Genomic DNA, 23,504 nt, shown 5'->3' with positions numbered 1-23,504 from the left:
TAAATTCAGTTGATTTACATTACTAAACGTGAGAGACATTGTGAGTCTGAACTTCAAACTCAATGTTTTCCCTACCTCTCCCCTAATTGGCCCTGCACACTTCTTCATAACAATTAAATATATATGCATTTCTAGCTGTGTTTCACCTTATTATCTTTGGACTGAAATCCCAGTTAAATCCTCCTCTTCTCATTCTATATTCTGTTCTGTTCTCTAACTTCTCAATTCTTAATACCAGTCTTTAAGTTATTTTCTCTTCAATTTTTTTGTTGTTGTTCAAAAATCAAATTCTGCAGCTGCTTATAATTCCTCTGCAGGTGCCACTGATAGATAATTATTCCCTGTGGGTTTCTAGTACAATACCACGAGGCTCATTTATCACATACAATTACATCTATTCTAGTTTTAAAATGTTTTTTGTTTTGTTTTGTTTCTGGTAGACTTACAAGAAACATCATTATATCAATTTTCAACTAACATCTGTGGATAAAAAGCATTATAATACAAAAGAAGTGTCTTCAGGGTGCAGCTCAACATTATGTTTCTTTCTTTACTGCCTAAATAGCACTACACTCATTTTATTGTCTTGAAATTTTGGAGGAAAAGAGAAAGAAACAAAGCTTATTTTACCATGATAAAACTTGATAGAGTATGGTTTGCTATTAAGGACTTGAGGTTGGCAAGAGAGGAAACAGAATAGTGATTTCTTATACAAAGTTCTCACAATAAAAAGCAGCTTATAGCCTAAGTTCTTTTTTAAATATAAAAATAAGTGATAGAGGAAACACCCCCAATGAACTCACTTCCAGCAACTCCCAGGCATGCTACAGACAAGTAACTGAGCTTGAGAGTTATGGATAATGACACACAGGAACAAACCATGCTTTTCTGGGTATTTATGTCAGTCCTAATGTCAAGCCTTTAAGAAGGAAGGGGAAAGCATTTCAGCTAATATGCTTATATGGAAATCTTTCTTTAAAAATTGGTTGAGAAGCATTGTGTTTTTTTATCTTAAGCTAGACTATACTGTTTTAAACTGGTCAGAGAGAAACAGTGCTTGAAAATGGAAGTAATTATAAGAGCTCTTTCTGATAACAAAGTAATCATGTAGTGTTATGGATTGCTTGGCTGAATCAGCAAGAGGAATTTTCCATCAAAATGGCTTGAGAGTCAAGATTAGGAACAGAACTCCCTTGTAAAAATCGGGAGCTATTTCCATAAAAGCATAACCAAGTGGGTCTGAATGTATAAATTTGGAATAAAAGAGAACATGAAAAGTTCTGTTACTGTGTTGGGAGAAACATTTTTAGAGGAATTCTAAGACTCCACAGGGAAAAATGGGTTTGGGCCTTTTAAGATTGAGGAAGTTCTATCATTTCAGGTTATTCTAGAGAGGCTTTTAGGTGATCAAAGTATTTCTAAGTAACAGAAGGAGATGGAAGGTTTGAAGAATCAAATTGCATTATTTTGTTTGTGAGAGACTTGTTGAGTTTGGGCTGGAAGAAATGAGAGAATCTTTTAGAAGATTCTGGAAGGGAGTGGCGAAAGGCAGAGAGAGGAAGCACTAGTGAACAACACATGATCGTCCGCATATAAAACACAACGCGCTGGAGTCTGGGAGGCTACGGAGAGAAGGTGAAGAGAGGCTTACCATAGAGTTCTCTGGGAGGGGACCATGAGGAGGAGACTGGATTTCTGACCTGACAGAGGGTGACAAAATATATTCTTTGTACTTGGGGACAAGTTGGAGGATGGATTTTTGGGGGCTTCCCTGATAGCTCAATTAGTAAAGAACCCACCTGCAACGCAAGAGACCCCGGTTTGATTCCTGGGTTGGGAAGATCTGCTGAAGAAGGGATAGGCTACCCACTCCAGTATTCTTGGGCTTCCCTGGTGACTCAGTTGGTAAAAGAATCCGCCTGCAATGTGGAAGACCTGGGTTCACTCCCTGGGTTGTGAAAATCCCCTGGAGAAGGGAAAGGCTACCCACTCCAGTGTTCTGGCCTGGAGAATTCCATGGACTGTGTAGTCCATGGGGTTGCAAGGTGTCAGACACAACAGAGGGCATTTCACTTTCACTTGGAGGATGGGTTTATCTCCTGAGATATTCTGTGAACATGGAGAATCCATCCTTATGAAATGATTCGAAGTCTCATCTTAAATCACTGCCTCAGTTAGAGTGATGAGATATCCTGGTGCATCAGTGAAGGCGGCAGAGATGAAGGAAAAAACAGCACGTGACACATTGTTTTAAGAGCTCAGGGAAGCATCTCATGTGTGCAGCCCAAGCTTGGCTGGTGAAGTTGGGTAAGAAAGTTGACACTTACGAGGCTTCTTTCTCTAGGGAGGTGCCCAGAATTTGAGGAATCATTGAAGGCTCTCACAAAAAGACTATGATTAATAAGGGTAACTGATCAAACACCACTTGCTGGGAAGTTAATGGGACATTAAGCAAAAAGTATGTGGCTGGGAGAGAAAATTTTTAATATCACCTATCTTCACAGGAAACATCTAAAGCTCCAGGAATTAATTAAAATAATTTGCCCATTATGATTTAATCTAAATGCATACTTTCCACCACTCTAATTGCAAGTGGAAACCTTGCTGACACAGTGAAAAACTAGACAGCCCAGAGTTCAACTTGTTTGCCATATTACAAAGCATATAGCATTTCATTTTATATTTCTTTGTGATTTAACTTTGTGTCTATCTAATTTACTTTTCTCTGAATTCCCCTCCATTTCTGTCATCTTAATCAGATATTTTTCTGTCTCCTTTAATAACTTTATAACAGGATAATGTATAAATAAATATATTTTAATTCTTGCTTTTTTTGGATTTTCAAAATCATGTTCCTCTAACAGAAGACAATTTACTAATAATGCTTGGTTATTTTTATCAAGGCATGTATTGTCTTGGAGCCCTAATGATTTTCTACACCATGACACTGAGTGGTTATAACTAGGTACTGTGCATATTTAGAAGGTTAGCATTGCCACCTGAGAGCAACTTCCACAAATGTTAGTCCACATCCATAAGGTGACTTATATTCAATATTAATCAAGTGTGCAAAATTTCCACCCACTATGTAGTACACTGTAGCTGTTTTGATATATACTTGGAATATACAAAGCAAATAGGCTGAACACTGAAAAAGGTGACATTAAATTTATCAAATTTAACAGCATTCAGTGTCATTTTGAAAATAAAAGCAGTGAACCATTGCTGTATTTTCAGCTACTAATGTACACAGAATACAATACCGTTTTGTGTGAAGGAGAATTAAACCTATTTTCAACTTTAATAGCAATAACAATTTTTTCAAAATTGCTTTGATAATTAATCAAAGAGAAAGGAAAATTTTAGCAAAGGGTATTTTTCCTTTCAGTTAAAACGTAGGCACTGCCAAACTAACAACAAGAATATTGGGGAAAAGCTGTGAGATCAGAGTTTTTAAAACCATCAGAGATTTTGATATAAAGAAACCTAGATAAACTGAAATCCAGAAATAAACAAGATACAAAGCTGCCTTCAATCCTTTAAGACTGGTAGGAGAAAGAACCAACCAGATTGGGGTAAAGAGACTCCAGAGACTTTAAATGAACTTTTCCTAGCTGTCTGTGGCTTGTATGATGAAATCAGACTCAAGATAGAAACCAAAAGTCTGTCCCTACGCACCAGCTCCTTCCCACAGAGCCTTCTCTGTAGGCATGGGTCAGGTGAGGGTAGGGAAGACCTGAAAGCAATCACTCTAACCCTCTTCCTAAAGCTACAAAGGCTCTTCCTGAACGCACATCAGCAACCTACCACACTGGGAGAGCATCAAAGCTGAGCCACGTCAGCTACAGATGGACACGGCCTCCACCTTGCATGGAATAGAACAGGAAGTCCTGCCAAGGGCATGCAACTCCTAACACTTGGGGTGGAGCAGAGGGTCAGGTTCAAGAGCCCAGAGACATACCTAGTGATCCAAAAAGCTAGCAACTGTTCTGTTAAAAAAAAAAAAGAAGAAATCAACCATGGTTTGGAAAACTGGTGACTGGACCCTACAACATAGATCCCTACTCAGACTGCAAACTGTGCTGAAGGAAAAGTCCTAATCCTGCCCTGAAAATAGTGCAGTCCAGTGGGGAACTGAGCCCCAAACTAAAGCTGCAACAAGGCCCAGAAATACCTTAACTATCAATCAGACTGACAGATCTGCTACACTAGCAATCTGAGTGGTAAAGAAAATCTGGAATGTAGATAAGGCAGCACCCCGCCTTTCTCAGTGAAAATTATTACTTTTGTACTTACTGTTATTTTACATATATACAGTGGCAGGAATGCAGTAGATAACTATGAGACCTGAAGAAGCAGGAAATATGATTCATAATCAAAGAGGGAGATAAACAATAGCAGCAGACCCACAGATGACCCAGATGTAGGAACTAGCAGATAAGGACTCCAAGGTAATTAGAATAAATATGTTAGAGGAGCTAGAAAAAAAGCCAGGAGATATCAACAGAAAATGCAAATACTACAAATAAAGATTTAATTTGATTTCACCATAACCTCACTTGTAGAAATGCAGCAGAAATGTGTAAACTGAAAGCCCATACTTAGAAAGTATACAGGTTGAGTAAGCTGGGCTTCAGAGATTTGTGGAATCAACTTGTGTGTGACTGGAGAACCAGATGAAGACAGAGAACAGTTTTGAAGGGACAATGTGAGAATTATCTAACACTGATGAAAAAGCATGAAGCCATAAATCTAAGAAGGTCACTGAAACCCAAAAATTGTAAAACGGCAAAGAAAATTTCTGAAAAATTAAAATTTTTTAAATATTAAAAACTAGAAAATAAAGACATAGCACATAGCAGGTAAGTGATATGGATGATGATCTTCAGAAACAATGGAGGCCAGAGATGGAAGAATGTCATTTTAAGTGATGCAAGTAGGAAAAAAAAAACGAGCAAGTTCTTGTAAATTGAGAACTCTATATCCAATGAAAATATCCTTCACATGGCTGTATTCAAAATGAATAACCAACAAGGACCTACTGTATAGCACATGGGACTCTACTCAATGCTTTATGTGCCAGTCTGGATGAGAGGGGGACTGGGGGAGAATGGATACTACGTATGGCTTGAGTCCCTTCGCTCTTCACCTGAAATGACCACAACAATGTTAATCACCTATCCCCAATGCAAAATATAAAGTTTTTTTTTTTTTAATGTAGAATAAGTACAGTATCATACCATCAAAAATCTGAGAGAGTCATATTCCAGTAAACAAGCAACATGAGAAGTGTACAAAGATCTCTTATTCCTAAGAACAGCAGCAGTAGATGGAAGCCCTGATCTACAGGAAGGAATGAAAAGTGACTTGAATTATAAATAATTATTTAAACAAAACATTTTCTTTTTTTAAGATATATTATGGTGTGCAGCATAATGGCTTCCTAAGTAGGGAAAACCACTAGACCATTCAGCCATGACCTAAATCAAATCCCTTATGATTATACAATGGAAGTGAGAAATAGATTTAAGGGACTAGATCTGATAGAGTGCCTGATGAACTATGAACGGAGGTTCCTGACATTGCACAGGAGACAGGGATCAAGAACATCCCCATGGAAAAGAAATGCAAAATAGCAAAATGGCTGTCTGAGGAGGCCTTACAAATAGCTGTGAAAGGAAGAGAAGCAAAAAGCAAAGGAGAAAAGGAAAGACATAAGCATCTGAATGCAGAGTTCCAAAGAATAGCAAAGAGAGATAAGAAAGCTTCCTCTGTGATCAGTGCAAAGAAATAGAGGAAAGCAACAGAATGGGAAAGACTAGAGATCTCTTCAAGAAAATTAGAGATACCAAGGGAAATTTCATGCAAAGATGGGCTTGATAAAGGACAGAAATGGCATGGACCTAACAGAAGCAGAAGATATTAAGAAGAAGTGGCAAGAATACACAGAAGAACTGTACAAAAGAGATCTTCACGACCAAGATAATCATGATGGTGTGATCACTGACCTAAAGCCAGATATCCTGGAATGTGAAGTCAAGTGGGCCTTAGAAAGCATCACTATGAACAAAGCTAGTGGAGGTGATGAATCCCAGTTGAGCTATTTCATCCTGGAAGACGATGCTGTGAAAGTGCTACACTCAATATGCCAGCAAATTTGGAAAACTCAGAAGTGGCCACAGGACTGGAAAAGGTCAGTTTTCATTCCGATCCAAAAGAAAGGTAATGCCAAAGAATGCTCAAACTACCGCACAATTGCACTCATCTCACACACTAGTAAAGTAATGCTCAAAATTCTCCAAACCAGGATTCAGCAATACATGAACCGTGAACTTCCAGATGTTCAAGCTGGTTTTAGAAAAGGCAGAGGAACCAGAGATCAAATTGCCAACATCTGCTGGATCATGGAAAAAGGAAGAGAGTTCCAGAAAAACATCTATTTCTGCTTTATTGACTATGCCAAAACCTTTGACTGTGTGGATCACAATAAACTGTGGAAAATTCTGAAAGAGATGGGAATACCAGACCACCTGATCTTGAGAAATCTGTATGCAGGTCAGGAAGCAATGGTTAGAACTAGACATGGAACAACAGAATGGTTCCAAATAGGAAAAGGAGTACATCAAAGCTGTCTATTGTCACCCTGCTTATCTAACTTCTATGCCAAGTACATCATGAGAAACGCTGGGCTGGAAGAAGCACAAGCTGGAATCAAGATTGCTGGCGAAAATATCAATAACCTCAGATATGCAGATGACACCACCCTTATGACAGAAACTGAAGAGGAACTAAAAAGCCTCTTGATGAAAGTGGAAGAGGAGAGTGAAAAAGTTGGCTTAAAACTCAACATTGAGAAAACGAAGATCATGGCACCTGGTCCCATCCCTTCATGGGAAATAGATGGGGAAACAGCAGAAACAGTGTCAGACTTTATTTCTTGGGGCTCCAAAATCACTGCAGATGGTGATTGCAGCCATGAAATTAAAAGACGCTTACTCCTTGGAAGAAAAGTTATGACCAACCTAGATAGCATATTGAAAAGCAGAGACATTACTTTGCCAACAAAGGTCCGTCTAGTCAAGGCTATGGTTTTTCCAGTGGTCATGTATGGATGTGAGAGTTAGACTGTGAAGAAAGCCGAGTGCCAAAGAATTGATGCTTTTGAACTGTGGTGTTGGAGAAGACTCTTGAGAGTCCCTTGGACTGCAAGGAGATCCAACCAGTCCATCCTAAAGGAGATCAGTCCTGGGTGTTCATTGGAAGGACTGATGCTGAAGCTGAAACTCCAATACTTTGGCCACCTCATGTGAAGAGTTGACCCATTGGAAAAGACCCCGATGCTGTGAGGGATTGGGGGCAGGAGGAGAAGGGGACAACAGAGGATGAGATGAATGGAAGACATCACCGACTCAATGGACATGAGTTTGAGTGAACTCTGGGAGTTGGTGGTGGACAGGGAGGCCTGGCGTGCTGTGATTTATGGGGTTGCAAAGAGTCAGACACCACTGAGCGACTGAACTGAACTGAAAGATATCTAAATTCTAATCCCACACATTTGTGAACATTTAATTATATAGCAAATGGGAATTAAGGCAGTGGATTCAAGTCCGTCTGCTCCTGGGGCTGATTTTAAATAAGACAGTGGCTGGGCTTATCCAAGTAAAGCAGTGTAAACACAATGGTTCTTAAACATGGAAGGGGAAGACACAAGAGTGAGTATCTAAGTGATGTGACATGAGAAATATTAATAAATGTGTTCACAAATATTCCTGAATAAGTTGTTAATAAATAACTCAAAAAATGAAGGTGGAAACTTATGGGAAAATAAATGAATACTCAGTGTTCTAATCTAACAATATTGTACGATTCCTTTTTGGTGGACATTTTTTCATACTGAAGATCAATTAGCCTAAGAGTCATCGTGGTTCCTGGAGTAACAGGATGCCCCAGTGTCTGTATGTCATGGGTGACACTGAAATATCTGACTACTTTCTTTTGGAATTTGTAGGGCTTCCCAGGTGGCTCAGTGGTAAAAAAAAAATATATATATATATATGTGTATATATATATCCACCTGCCAATGCAGGAGATGCAGGTTTGATCCCTTGACAGGACAATCTCCTGTACTCTTGCCTGGGAAATCCCATAGATAGAGGAGTCTGGCTATCTACAGTTCATGGAATTGCAAAGATTGGACACAACTTAGCATCCACTCAGGACAGAAATCTTCTATATGCTAAGAAAGCTGTTATTTTTCAATGTGTGATTCCTATAAACCAGACAGTTCACTGGAAAATGAATAATGTTATAACTACAGCCTTAATTCATCTGGCACTGTGCTAGGCTGGGGATACAGCAATGAATAAATATAAATCATGTGTCCACCCTTTTTCACTTTCACCTAATCATCTGTACTGAGATGCTATAATTTAGCATTAAGATTCCTGTGTGCAACTGTCTTACTTCCATTATTAAAGAATATTTAAACTTTCAGAACAGAACACAAGAAACAGGCACAACATTATTATATATTTCAAAGTGATTACAGTCTAAATCTGCAATGTAATGAGTACAACTGTACATTTATACACCACGAAGCAGAACTAATGGCATATCTCTTGAGACATAACTTTTGTCATCAGGCTGCTCTAGTCAGCAGAGATCAGAATCTACCACTCACACAGGCTTGGGTTCCTGTATTTCCCCTGTCATGCATCAAATGCATCACTAGGATGGCATGCCAGTATCCCTTATTCTTGGTGAACATGACCAGTCTTTCAGGGTGTGCCACTCTCATTTTCTTTGAACACTAGACTGGGTAAATGCTTGCCTTCCATGACTTTTTTTGAATGGCAATGCAACATGCTGGTTGAGAACACTCCTTTGTATTCAGACTGCCTGGGTTTGAGTCCATTTACCAATTATATGACCAGAGATAAATTATTTTCCAGTGCCTCGGTTTACTTATTGAGAAAATAATGGCTTCTATCTTAGAGAGTTGTTGGGAATTAAATCAACACATGCAAAGTATTTAGAATCAAAGCCAGCACTTAGGTTTTGTGTAAGTAGGCAAAAGATAGGTAAGGCTGAAAAGCCAAGCAATAAATACATGGTTTTGGCCCCTTTGAATTTCCTAGCTTCCAGCTATTGATGGAACCTCTTGACTGAGAGCCATTATGTGGTCACTTGCCAGTCATCATAGAAAAGTTGGGAATCTGTAAAGACAGATTCTACGAAAGACACAGATTCTACAGAGCTTTTCCCTAGAGTCTCTAAGGGACCTCCCAGGAGAGTACCAGGTATGTGGTTACATTTCCCTTCTTAGAAAAAAAAGCCCCCAAACTTCCACTTAGAATTCATTTGGGAGACACTACCATAGTGACATATTTTACTCTAGTGTCCAAATTTATATCATTTTGCCTATTGATAAAACTGACATATGCTAAGATGGAAACAAGGCAGTCAACTTACCAAGTCTATTAACAGTAATGTTTTCTGTTGTGTTCATATTTAAGCCAATTAGGATAGCACTTTGGAACATATCAAAGACCCTTCATAGATGGGTGCAACTGATGAGTTGGAAATTGATGGATAAAATGATCAGAGATACAATGGATATTTATCTTACTCCTGCCAGTTTAATACATAAGGACTGATAAAAGAGCTTACATTAAATCATACTAAAATGTTCATTTCACTGGTTTAATAAAGCCAACTGACAAGAGTGGGTTGTCGTATGCTAGTAAGATATACACTAGACTGAGTTAGGAAAGTAAGAAGAGACAGAAGACTTTTGAAAATAGTTCCAAATTTATTATAAACCCAGGGGTAAGAGTATGTTTAAAACTTTTAAGATCAGCATAGAATAAACTACATTACGCTGTAAGTAAAAAATAATCCCCTGCTCTCAGGGGCTTAAAATCACAGATATGTTTTATTCATGCAGAAGTTGACTCTATATTTGTGTTACAATTGCATAGGCAGAAAGAAGGCATTATGGCTAACCATGCATTGAATGTTAAGGTTCCACCCAAATGTATTATGTCACTTCCACTCATGTCAGACACCGAATCAAGGAGCAAATTTACACTTAATTCAGTGACTGTAGGGAAGCTCAGTCCATTTGCAACAAAATATTTGATGAATACCACTAATGACTCCTCATGACTTTCATTCCCAAACACTGAAAATCTGTCTTTAGCTTAATTTTCATTGGAAAAATAATACCCGTCATATCTCTACCAAAGCAAAGTTGATATATCAAGATTAACTTTCTAAGAGGCTCCATCTGTAATTCTATTACAGTTTTCTAAGTGTGGTAGAGCACTTAACATGAGATCTGCCCTCTTAGCAAAATTTAAGCGTACAATTCTGTACAGATGGTATTGTACCCACATCTCTAGAAATCTTTCATCTTGCATAATTGAAACTTTATACCCACTAAACAGCAATTCCTCAGAAGGAGTTGCTGGTTTATATCTGTCTTTTAATGGATGGATATAATTTCAGCATATGAACTAAACATTTATTTTCCTTAGCATGATGGATATTTACATTTTTCAGCATTTGTGCTATTAAAGATAATATTGCATGTACATTTTTTACCTATTTATCATTTCTAAAGAGAGATTTCTAGTAATCAAATTGCTGAATCATAGTTGTTTATTGTAAGAAAATTACTTTCCAAAGGCTTATCAAATTTGTTCACCCATAAACTATAAAATAGCTTATTTCTATTTCTTTAAATTATGTGGATGTCAATTACTTTGGTATTTTTAAAAATTGAAACAATGATCTTAGGTGTGTTATGGTAAAAAAAAAAATCAGCTTTTACCTTTTTTTGCTCTGCTTGAAAAACCATGGTAAATAATAAATTCCACAAACAAAACAACTAAAGGAAATATATCTTATTGGTAACATTTAAATCTGCAAATTTGAGACCTAGAAAAAACTAGATCTGGCAAAATTAATAAAATTAATGCCTAAAAAGAAGTGACTGAAAATACATTCATTAAAAATTTTATTGATTAAAAATTAATGAAAGGATTTAATACAGATGTATTTTGGATTGTGAAATTTAAACCCACAGAAACTCTACATGCTTGAAATAATGGCATCAAGGAAGCCTTCAATGGCAAGAGTAATAGTTTATTAAAAAAAAAAAAAACTGATATGCTCTAAATAATCAACAAACCAAATATTTGAAATTTTCAAAAAAGCAATTAATCCTGAAGAAAATTATTTTATTATCAGTCCAAAAATGTGGAATAAATTAAAAGCATATAAATGGTGCTATTAAAAAAGCATAAAACAAGGGTTAAATTGGCTTAATTTCATTAGAGGGTGGAATATGTGTTTTGTAATGAAAATGCAGTACATAAATTTTGGTATAAATCTGATTAAAAGGGTTATATACTTAATCAACACTCCAAGCTGTTTGGAATCAAAATGGAAAGGCAAATAGATATAAAGTGTTCAAAATTTCTTATTCAAAACTTGGGAGAAGGAAATGATGCTACTGAAATCCCTTACTAGGCATTAGTCTCTGCTTCTTGCAGCCTCCTGTGCCAAGAAGTAAGAGCCTCAGATTTAGACAACCTCAAGTGGGCACAAAATTCAAGACACCAAAATCAAGTTATTTATTCTGTTTCCCGTCATCTTACCATCTGGTACGGACTGGATTGTGTCCTTCCAAAATTCATACCTTGAGACTTTTACCCCTGATGTATTTGGAGTCCACCATTTTTAGGGAGATAATAAAGGATAAATGAGATAGAAATAAAGAGTCCTAATCCAATAGGTGTGGTGTTATTACAAGAGGAGGAGACACCAGAAATTGATCTTTTCTGATCTCTCTCTTGCTCCCTTCTCTCATTCTTCATGCACACACAGAGAGAAGCCACGTGAGGATACAGCAAGAACTCTGCCAGCTACAACGCCGAACACAAGCCTCACCAGAAGCCAGCCCTGACAGTACCTTGATCTTGTACTTCCAACTCCGGAACAGTAAGGAAATACAGCTATGGGTTTATGGCACTTTCTCTGTGATATTTTGTATGGCATCCCTAGCAGACTACTACACCATTCTAAAATCTCTTTTCTGTCTTGCTATGCCTTATAGGGGCTTCCCCGTTGGCCCACTGGTAAAGAATCCATCTTCCAATGCAAGAGATATAAGTTCAGTCTCTGGGTCAGGGAGACCCTCTGGAGAAGGAAATGGCAACCCACTACATAGTAGTCTTGCCCGTGAAATCCCACAGACAGAGGAGCCTGGCCAGCTACAGTCCATGGGGCCATCAGGCCACAAGAGAGTCAGACGTGACTTAGCGACTAAGTAACAACAATTCTGATAGACGTCTTCATTCTCTTCATAAACAGGGCAGTCTTGTATGTAATTGCTTCCTCTGATGTTGTTGCCATACTTCATAGAACAAACTCCAACTCCCACAGATTCTTGTGTAGCATTTTGTTATAACCTATGGCCCAAAAGTAAGCCTTCCTAATGCCTCCAGGAAAGGTAAGCAATTGAGTTGTTACCACAAATCTGAACTACAAACACCTAATTTCTTCAAGCTTCACAGGCAAATGAAAGAATTAGAACTGAATGGTACAGGTGAAAGCACAAAGATGGGTGTAGTCTAAAAAGAAATGTAATGGAAGGAAATTATATATATATATATATATATATATAAAACAGCCTTGTATGTAGGTATATTATCTCCTTTTATTATAGAAAAACCAATGAAAGCAAAGTCATATCCTAATGGAAAGATACTTGTTATAATTAAGAAACAATTAAAATTTTTCCAAATATCAAAATTCTAAGGGAATGATTTCACTATATTTACAAATCAAGTTATTTCTTTCTTGAGCGTTCAGGTAGAAAATAGTGAAAAAAAAATGTAAGTATGATCACTTGTAAGCAAATATACAATTAATGATTTTTTGATGATTTACTCATCTATTATTTAGAACCTATACACTCCCAAAAAATTTCAAACCTTTTATTACAAAGGAAACATGTATCTTAGCATACTTTTGAAAGCTGGAATAATAACTGTATAAAATAGGTGTGTATAAGTTTGGGGGTTTGTGCTGTGTTTTGGGCTCAGTCGCTTTAGTTGTGTCTGACTCTTTGCAACCGCATGGACTGCAGCCTGCCAGGCTCCTCTGTCCATGGGATTCTCCAGGCAAGAATACTGGAGTGGATTACCATGTGAAGTTTAACTTCAACTAAATATGGTTATTACCTTTGTTCACAAATTCTAACTCTGAGAATTCAGGCAAAAACAGAGTTACATACTATTCAACTGAGTTACATACTTTCCATTCTCTGATCAAAAATATCAAACCTGTTTTGTAAGAGAATCGGAGTTTTCCAGTGCTGAAGTCAAGGAATAATGTGTTCCCTGGACACTTCTTACAAATGACGGAGAACAGGAGAATGGGTAATGTCTTCAACAGTAGCTTCTCAGCAAAGCTGTGAGCATTCTTCCCATGTCCACTTACTGAATCTATCTTTAATACAGCCAGAGCTTAACACTAAAAATAGTGCAATGAAGGCATTTCTGCAGAAGTTTGAGCCACTCAAGTAAGCATTCTGACAACCAACTTGAGAAAAAGATAAGAGTTTAGTCTGATCTGAGATAGGAGAGGCCTTGCTCTTGGCTTGTCTGTTTTGAACATCAGTTTTATCCTCGGCAGGAAACAAAACAACTTCAAGTTCAAACTCCTTGTTATGAGCCAAGAGCATGAGGCTTCTGAGTTCTTGAAAAAGTAGTGCGAACATTTTACAACTGAGATTGAGAACTAATCTATATTCTACACACTGGAAGTGCTACAGAGAAAAGTGAAAGCATTAGGTTGCTCAGCCGTATCTGACTCTGTGCGACCCCATGGACTGTAGCCCGCCAGGCTTCTCTGTCCACAGGATTCTCCAGGCAAGAATACTGGAGTGGGTTGCCATTCTCTTCTCCAGGGGATCCTCCTGACCCAGGGATCGAACTTGGGTCTCCTGCATTGCAGGCATATTCTTCACTATCTGAGCTACCATAAAAACTACAAAGAAGAGGGCCAGAATTTTCTGAATCAATTTGAAGTCTTTTGAAAGCATGTCCAACTGAGATCACACACTGTAGACAAGTATCTCAATTGTACACAAACTCCAATGAGGCTCCCACAAAAGTTTCCTTTTACCTATAAAACTGCATTTTTTTCACCAAGTTCCATATACCACTCACCCATCATCCAATTACATCCTCAAGATAGAAACATTTTATATATATAACTTAATTTTCTTAATTTCCTCTTCCTTCCTTCTCTGCTTCTAATCAATATATACGCTCCACAAGTTTATTCTTAAGAATATTTTTGTTTTCCTTTTTTTCTTCATGCACATGGTTCCTCTTGAACCTTTAGTTGTGGATACTATAGACTAACCAGCATGTCTCTTCATCGCCCTTCTTCTCAAGCTATGCTTCCAACTTGCCACTAGAGATCTTTTTATCACATATCTGTTGATCAGCTCTCATGGAAAAACCCTGATTGACCTTCCCAGCCTTAAGTGAAATGTCTAAGGCCTTTAGCCGGGCATGTGTATGTGTGTGTGTGTGCATGCCCAGTCACTCAGTCGTGTCTGACTCTGTGACTGTAGCCTGCCAGGCTCCTCTGTCCATGGGATTTTACAGGTAAGAATACTGGAGTGGGTTGCCATTTCCTACTCCAGGAATCTTCCCAGCCCAGAGAATAGACCTCTGTCTCCTGCATTGGCAGGAGGATTCTCTACCATGAGTGCCACCTGGAAAGCCCTGGCATAAGGGGCACTAATGACATAGATAAGAAAGCATTCTTCAGTGTTCAATGCAAAGAAATAGAGGAAAACAACAGAATGGGAAGGACTAGAGATCTCTTCAAGAAAATTAGAGATAGCAAAGGAACATTTCATGCAAAGATGGGTTCGATCAAGGACAGAAATGGCATGGACCTAACAGAAGCAGAAGATATTAAGAAGAAGTGGCAAGAATACACAGAAGAACTGTACAAAAAAGATCTTCACAGCCCACATAATCATGATGGTGTAATCACTGACCTAGAGCCAGACATCCTGGAATGTGAAGTCAAGTGGGCCTTAGAAAGCATCACTACAAACAAAGCTAGTGGAGGTGATGGATTTCCAGTGGAGCTCTTTCAAATCCTGAAAGATGATGCTGTGAAACTGCTGCACTCAATATGCCAGCAAATTTGGAAAACTCAGCAGTGGCCACAGGACTGGAAAAGGTCAGTTTTCATTCCAATCCCAAAGAAAGGCAATGCCAAAGAATGCTCAAACTACCTCACAATTGCACTCATCTCACATGGTAGTGAAGTAATGCTCAAAATTCTTCAAGCCAGGCTTCAGCAAAATGTGAACTGTGAACTTCCAGATGTTCAAGCTGGTTTTAGAAAAGGCAGAGGAACCAGAGATCAAATTTCCAACATCTGATGGATCATGGAAAAAGCAAGAGAGTTCCAGAAAAAGATCTATTTCTGCTTTATTGACTATACCAAAGCCGTTGACTGTGTGGATCACAATAAACTGTGGACAATTCTGAAAGAGATGAGAATACCAGACCACCTGCTCTGCCTTTTGAGAAATCTATATGCAGGTCAGGAAGCAACAGTTAGAACTGGACATGGAACAACAGACTGGTTCCAAATTGGAAAAGGAGTACGTCAAGGCTGTATATTGTCACCCTGCTTATTTAACTTATATGCAGAGTACATCATGAGAAACGCTGGACTGGAAGAAACACAGGCTGGAATCAAGATTGCCGGGAGAAATATCAATAACCTCAGATATGCAGATGACACCACCCTTATGGCAGAAAGTGAAGAGGAACTAAAAAGCCTCTTGATGAAAGTGAAAGTGGAGAGTGAAAAAGTTGGCTTAAAGTTCAACATTCAGAAAATGAAGATCATGACATCTGGTCCCATCACTTCATGGGAAATAGATGGGGAAACAGCGGAAACAGTGTCAGACTTTATTTTTCTGGGGTCCAAAATCACTGCAGATGGTGACTGCAGCCATGAAATTGAAAGATGCTTACTCCTTGGAAGGAAAGTTATGACCAACCTAGATAGCATATTCAAAAGCAGAGACGTTACTTTTCAAACAAAGGTTCGTCTAGTCAAGGCTATGGTTTTTCCAGTGGTCATGTATGGATGTGAGAGTTGGACTGTGAAGAAGGCTGAGAGCCGAAGAATTGATGCTTTTGAACTGTGGTGTTGGAGAAGACTCTTGAGAGTCCCTTGGACTGCAAGGAGATCCAACCAGTCCATTCTGAAGGAGATCAGCCCTGGGATTTCTTTGGAAGGAATGATGCTAAAGCTGAAACTCCAGTACTTTGGCCACCTCATGCGAAGAGTTGACTCATTGGAAAAGACTCTGATGCTGGGAGGGATTGGGGGCAGGAGGAGAAGGGGGTGACAGAGGATGAGATGGCTGGATGGCATCACTGACTCAATGGACGTGAGTCTGAGTGAACTCCGGGAGTTGGTGATGGACAGGGAGGCCTGGCCTGCTGCAATTCATGGGGTCGCAAAGAGTCGGACACGACTGAGCGACTGATCTGATCTGATATGAAGGGAATGGTAACTCACTCCAGTATTCTTGCCTGGGAAATTCCATGGACAGAGGAGCCTGGAAGGCTATAGTCCGTGGGGTCACAAAGAGTCAGACACGACTGAGTGGCTAACAAACACTAACATATATATACGTATATATATACACACATACATATACATATATACATATGTTGCTAAATGTATTCTTAGATATGTACATATTATATTTCTAAAACATCTCTTGAAAATAATTCATGCTCTTTTCAGTTTGCACTTAAATTCTATAAAAATTGGAGTAAAGAAATCTTCGTCCCAATGTCAACTTAAGTAGATAACAATAACTGTAATAATCTGTCAATAATAAGTATCAATTATTGAATACCTATTCTGTTTTTCTTCATAAATGTGAAAGCTAAGTATTATTTTATCTTGTAAATGTCTAAGTCCATCAAAGAAGTTAATTTCCAACAGGCCAATAAGAGCCTCTGCGGGTTAAAACCCATTTGGCATTGACTGTAAAGCCTAATTGTTTTTTACTAATCTACCAGACCGTGCAGTTGAAAACAAGTCAATTGTAGCATTCTGGCAAAAAAAAAAAGGAATCAAGAATCCTGATTTTGGACACTCTGTTGCTTATCTTCAAGATGGAATTGGCAGATCGAGAACTACTTTAGATACAAAAGTTGGATGTCATCATTTACAATAGTGTTTTCCTCCCAGGATGGGACTTCCTTCCCATTCTGTTGTGTTGTTATGTCTTGATCATAAGGAGAGTAGATGCTGTATAAACAGTATAAACAGCAGATGCTGTATAAACAGTATAAACAGCATAATGAGACTGGACTGTTCATGAGTAAGTAGATAACTAAGTTTTCCAATGGCTAAATGCTGGGTAACTGACATTCGAGAAGAGCTGGATTTTGACCCTGGCATTATGGTTTGGTGATACTCTAACTTTGAGCAATTTCTAAGCCTCATTTTTACTATATGTTAAATGAGAATAATCATATACACATAATATTGCTATAAAGCTAGGTGCAATCATGCATATTAAATACTTAGAATTTCCACTTCCCCCCTATCTTCTCCTTGCTGACTTTTCGGGGGAGATTTTTCAGTCACAGGGTGCTGTACTGCTTAACAGATACCTCATATTTCATGAGGCTCATTTTGTTTGTGAAGAATTTACCTCAGCTGACAGAAGCAGAGATATGTGCTTCTTAAGGGGCCAAGATATTCTGCTGATCTCCAGTCCTTCTGAGAATTAAGTACCTATTCTTCAATATTTATAAGTGAGAGCAAATAGTAAGGTACAATAGCTAAATAGACAAATGAAAAACGGATAAAGTGATAACATTTCAAAGGCAAACTGCATACACTCAAGGGTACACGACACAGAGGGGCAACAGCACTCTCAGAGTGGTGGGTGCGGTAACCGACTCAGGCGCTCTCCGTGGCTGCGTCCTCAGCGTGGGAGGCACTGCATGAGGTCTGTTTGAAGAACCTCAACAGACACCAGATAAAGAGCCAGAGTCCCAACCAAGCTGAAGTTTCAGCCTTGTAGTTTAGCACTGAAGTCCCTACTGGAAGGCAGCGTATTCCTAACGAACTTGAGAAGACTCAGCTGACTTACTGCTGGGGCATATCTTGAACAGTTCAAGCACCAGACTAAACATCTAGTCACATAACTTTCCTAATTCCTGGAGATTCATCCAAACAGGGCTCACTGCTGTATTTTATTCCTCCAAAGAATTCTATCTGGGCCAACATCAAAGAGTCAAAGAATAAGTTTCAAATTATTTTTCTCTTACACTTCGAACTCCCAAAAAGTTAGGATCCAAAACTATTTGGAAGGGATGATTTATTTGAATTGCATAAAATGTAACATTATACATGTACACGATTAATTATCTCTCAGAATAATACTATGTTGTTGTTCATTCACTCAGTCGTGTTCAACTCTTTGCAACCCCACAGACTGTAGTTGTTTTTGTACTGTTCATTGGGTTCTCACGACAAGAACACTGCAGTTGTTTGCCATTCCCTATTCCAGCTGAGCTATTTCAAATCCTAAAAGATGATGCTGTTAAAGTGCTGCACTCAATATGCCAGCAAATTTGGAAAACTCAGCAGCCCAGTAGCCACAGGACCGTAAATGGTCAGTTTTCATTCCAATTCCCAAAGAAGGGCAATGCCAAAGAATGTTCAAACTACTGGACAATTGTGCTCATTGCTCATGCTAGTAAGATTATGCTCAAAATTCTTCAAGCCAGGCTTCAACAGTATGTGTTCTGAAAAATTCCTGATATATAAGCTGAGTTTAGAAAAGGCAGAATAACCACAGATCATATTGCAACATTCAATAGATCATAGAGAAGGCAATGGAATTCCAGAAAAACTTCTGCTTCATTGACTAAGAGAAAGCCTTTGATTGTGGGGATCACAACAAACTATGGAAAATTCTTAAATAGATGGGAGTACAAGACCACCTGACCTGTCTCCTGAAAACCTGTGTTTGGGTCAAGAAGCAACAGTTAGAACCTTACATGGAACAACTGACTGGTTCAAAATTGAAAAAGGAGTACATCAGGGATGTATATTGTCACCTTGCTTATTTAATTTATATGCAGAGTACATCATGTAAAATGCCAGGCTGGATGAAGCACAAGCTGGACTCAAGATTGCTGGAAGAAATACCAATAACCTCAGATATGCAGATGACACCACTCTAATAGCAGAAAGTGAAGAGGAGCTAAAGTGTCTTTTCATGAGGGTGAAAGAGGAGAGTGAAAAAGCTGGCTTAAAACTCAACATTCAAAAAACTAAGATCATGGCATCCAGTTCTATCACTTCATGGCAAATAAGGGGGAAAAAAAGTGGAACCAGTGACAGATTCTCTCTTCTTGGGCTCTAAAAACCACTGCAGATGGTGACTGCAGCCATGAAATTAAAAGACGCTCGCTTCTTGGAAGGAAAGCTATGACCAACCTAGATAGCATATTAAAAAGATAAGACATCACTTTGCTGACAAAATTCCATATGGTCAAAGCTATGGTTTTTTCCAGTAGTCATGTATGGATTTAAGAGTTGGATCATGAAGAAGGCCGAGTGCTGAAGAATTGATGCTTTCAAATTTGTAGTGCTGGAAAAGACTCTTGAGAGTCCTTTGTACTGCAAGGAAATCAAACCAGTCCATCCTAAAGGAAATCAGTCCTGAATATGCACTGGAAAGCTGATGCTAGACGACAAGACTGTAGCCCGCCAGGCTCCTCTGTCCATGGTTTTTCCAGGCAAGGATACTGGAGTGGGTTGCCCTTTCTGTTTCCAGAGGATCTTCCTGACCCAGTGATCAAACCTGTATCTCCTCCGTCTCCCGCACTGGCATGTGAATTCTTCACTGCTGATCCACCAGGGGAGCCCTGGTCATTATAATCAGTCCTAGACATGGCAATCAGAGAGGAAAATGAAGTATTATAAAAAGAATTGAACTCAAAAAGAAGTAAAACTGTCACTGTTTCCAGATGATGTGATACTAAACAAAGAAAACTCTAAAGATGTTGCCAGCAAACTACTGGTGCTATTCAATGAATTTGGTAAAGCTGAAGGATACAAAAATCACACAGAAAATCTCTTGCATTCCTATATACTAAAAATGAAAGATCAGAAAAACAAATTAAGGAAACAATCACATTTTCCATTGCAAAAAAAGAATAATATACCTAGGAATAAACCTACTTAAGGAGGCAAACGAATTGTACTTGGAAAACTATAAAACATTGGTGAAAGAAATAACACAAACAGATGGAGAGATATAACATGTTCTTGGATTGGAAGAATCAATAGAGTAAAGATGAGAATATTATCCAAAACAATCTACAGAGTCAGTACAATCTCTATCAAATTACCAATCATGTTTTTACAGAATTAGAATATATATATATATATATATATTTTTTTTTTTTTTTTTACAGTATGTATGGAAACACAGAAGATCCTGAATAGCCACAGCAATCTTGAGAAAGAAAATCAGAGCTGGAGTAATCAGGCTTCCTGAATGCAGACTTTATACTACAAAGCTACAGTAGCCAAGACAGTATGGTATTGGCACAAAAACAGAAATTTCAATCAATGGAATAGGATAAAAACCCCAGAGATAAACCCACACACCTATGGTCACCTAATCTATGACAAAGGAGGCAAAAACATACAATGGAGAAAAGGCAGTCTCTTCAGTAAGTGGTACTGGGAAAATTGAACAGCTATATGTAAAAGAATGAAATTAGAACACTCCCTAACACCGTTGCCCAAAATAAACACAAAATGGATTAAAAGTTAAATGTAAGTCTGGATAGTATAAAACTCGTAGGGGGAAACACTGGCAGAGCATTCTTGGTCATAAATCACAACAGGATCTTTTTTGACCCACCTCCTTGAGTAATGAAAATAAAAATAAACAAATAGGACTTAAAAGCTTTTGCGCAGCAAAGGAAACAATAAGCAAGATGAAAAGACAACCCTCAGAATGGGAGAAAATATTTGCAAATGAAGCGACCAAAATGGATTAATCTCCAAAATGGACAAACAGCTCATACAGTTCAATGTGAAAAAAAAAAAAAATAGACCCAGTCAAAACATGGGCAGAAGACCTGGCTACATATTTCTCCAAAGAAGTCATACAGATGGCCAAGATGCACATGAAAAGATGCTCAGCATCACTAATTATTAGAGAAAGACAAAACAAAACTACAACAAGGCATCATCTCACACCACTCAGAATCAAAAACGATGCAGCAAAAACAAATCATGAAAAAATCTATAAAAAGATTAATGCTGGAGAGGGTGTGGAAAAAAGGACCCCTCTTACACTCTTGGTGAAAATGGAAATTGACGCAGCCACTATGAAGGACAGCATGCAGGTTCCTTAAAAGACTGAAACAACTACCCTGGTGGTGGTGGTCAGTTGCTAAGTCACGCCCGACTCTTGTGACCCCCATGGACTGTAGCCCTCCAGGCTCCCCTGTCCATGAGATTTCCCAGGCAAGAATACTCAGGTGTGTTGCCATTTTCTTCCCCAGGGGATCTTTTCTACCCAGGGATAGAACCCACATTTCCTGCATTGAAGGTCAATTCTTTACCATTGAGCCCCCAACTAAGTCCTCCAACCACCTTATGACCCAGCACGCCTACTCCTGGGCACATACTCAGAGGAAACCATAATTACAAAAGATGCATGCACCCCAATGTTCACTGTAGCACTATTTACAATAAACAGGGCATGGAAGCAACCTAAATGTCCATCAACAGAGGAATGAATAAAGAAGATGTGATACCTGAATATGATGAAATATTACTCAGCCATAAAGAAGAATGAAATTGGGTCATTTGTAGAAATGTGGATGGACCCAGAGTGTGTCACAGAGAGTGAAGTAAGTCAGAAAGAGAAAAGTATCATTTATCAATGCATATATATATATATATATATATGGAATCTAGACAAATGGTACAGATGATTTTATTTATAAAGCAGAAACAGAGACACAGGCCTAGATAAGAAATGTATGGATACCAAAGAGGAGGAGGAGTGGTGGGAGGAATTGAGACATTGGGATTGACACATATACACTATTGATACTATATATAAAACAGGTGACCAAGGAGAATGTGTTATATAGCACAGGGACCTCTACTTAATGCTCTATGGTGACCGAATGGGAAGAAAGTACAAAATGGAGAGGCTAGATGTATGGCTGATTAATTTTTCTATATAGTAGAAGCTAACACAACATTGTAAAGCAACTGCAATAAAAATTAAAAAAATAAAATAATAGCATTGTTCTATCATTGCTATTATACACACAGAGTGCTGACATTTATCCAAATAATTTGCTTGGCTTTTTCAACTTACACCATTATGTGAAACAAAGGGCACTTAAAATTCCATTTTAAAGCCCAAATTAATAATGTGCCGCATTTTATTACTTACTTTTAAAAATTTACAGAAGGCCTATAAAGCACACATATGCCTTAATAGTCATCTATTATTTCTTCTGATATGAAATAGCACTTTAATCAGAGATGTCCTCTCTTTAAACTAAGGGTATAAATCTTGCCAGAATTTTATCCTATTGTCATATAAAGCCATCAAATGCAACATTTGATGAATACGAATACCACTACACTACTTGGAACTGCTAAAATCATGAAACATTCCATACAGATGAGTTAACAGTACTAATGCATTCTCCAGCATGTTTCCACTCTAAGATATTTGAGGTAGCTGATGGCCAGGTAACAAGGAAAAAGTGGTCTTAATGCTAAAGAATAACTGCCTTATTGAAGACAAAGAAGTTCATCCATAGGATGAACAAGTGAATTAAACCCCCCTTGTACTTATTTCAGGTGGATATACATATTTTTATTGTGTATAGCAAAATAAGATTAACTTAATATAGAATTATACCAGCTTAATGAGAGGAAATTTCTATTAATACATGTTTTTTTTCCCCAAGACAATATGAAAATTCTGCTTTCTCATGAACCTAAGGAAAAGCATGTACTGACTTCACCACACCCCTAGAACACAACTGCATATTTTGCAGGTATAAACAAAATAAAGCAGATGCTTCAGGCACCACCAAGGAAGCTAAGATGTTAATGAAGACACAGCACAGTACCTGCTACAGCAGGACAGGGCCCTTTCTTAAGTTACATAGTATGAACAGCCAGTTGAACTGGGGTGGGAAAAATCACAACTTAAAACCATTTACATAAGCTGAATTTAGTTCTATGGGTTTCATTATAATCCATCTCATATCAGAAAGGGTTAATGACTGGCTCAAAATAGATGAGGCAACAGTGGAAACAGTGAGAGACTTTATTTTTGGGGGCTCCAAAATCACTGC

General features: G+C 38.2%; 1 long non-coding RNA gene across 1 annotated transcript in view; it reads left to right on the top strand.

Moving 5' to 3' along the window:
* The first annotated feature begins 9,154 nt into the window (after positions 1–9,154).
* Positions 9,155–23,504, top strand: part of LOC133240124 (uncharacterized) — a 98,347-nt gene continuing 83,997 nt past the window's right edge. The window contains exons 1-2 of the long non-coding RNA XR_009734118.1: positions 9,155–9,299; positions 11,893–12,006. This is a non-coding gene — a long non-coding RNA (uncharacterized LOC133240124). The remainder of the gene's footprint in view (positions 9,300–11,892; positions 12,007–23,504) is intronic.

Source organism: Bos javanicus, chromosome 27 (genome assembly GCF_032452875.1).
Source record: "Bos javanicus breed banteng chromosome 27, ARS-OSU_banteng_1.0, whole genome shotgun sequence".
NCBI lineage: Eukaryota > Metazoa > Chordata > Mammalia > Artiodactyla > Bovidae > Bos > Bos javanicus.
The sequence above is the reverse complement of the archived record's forward strand: the minus strand, read 5'-3'. Positions and strand labels throughout refer to the sequence as shown.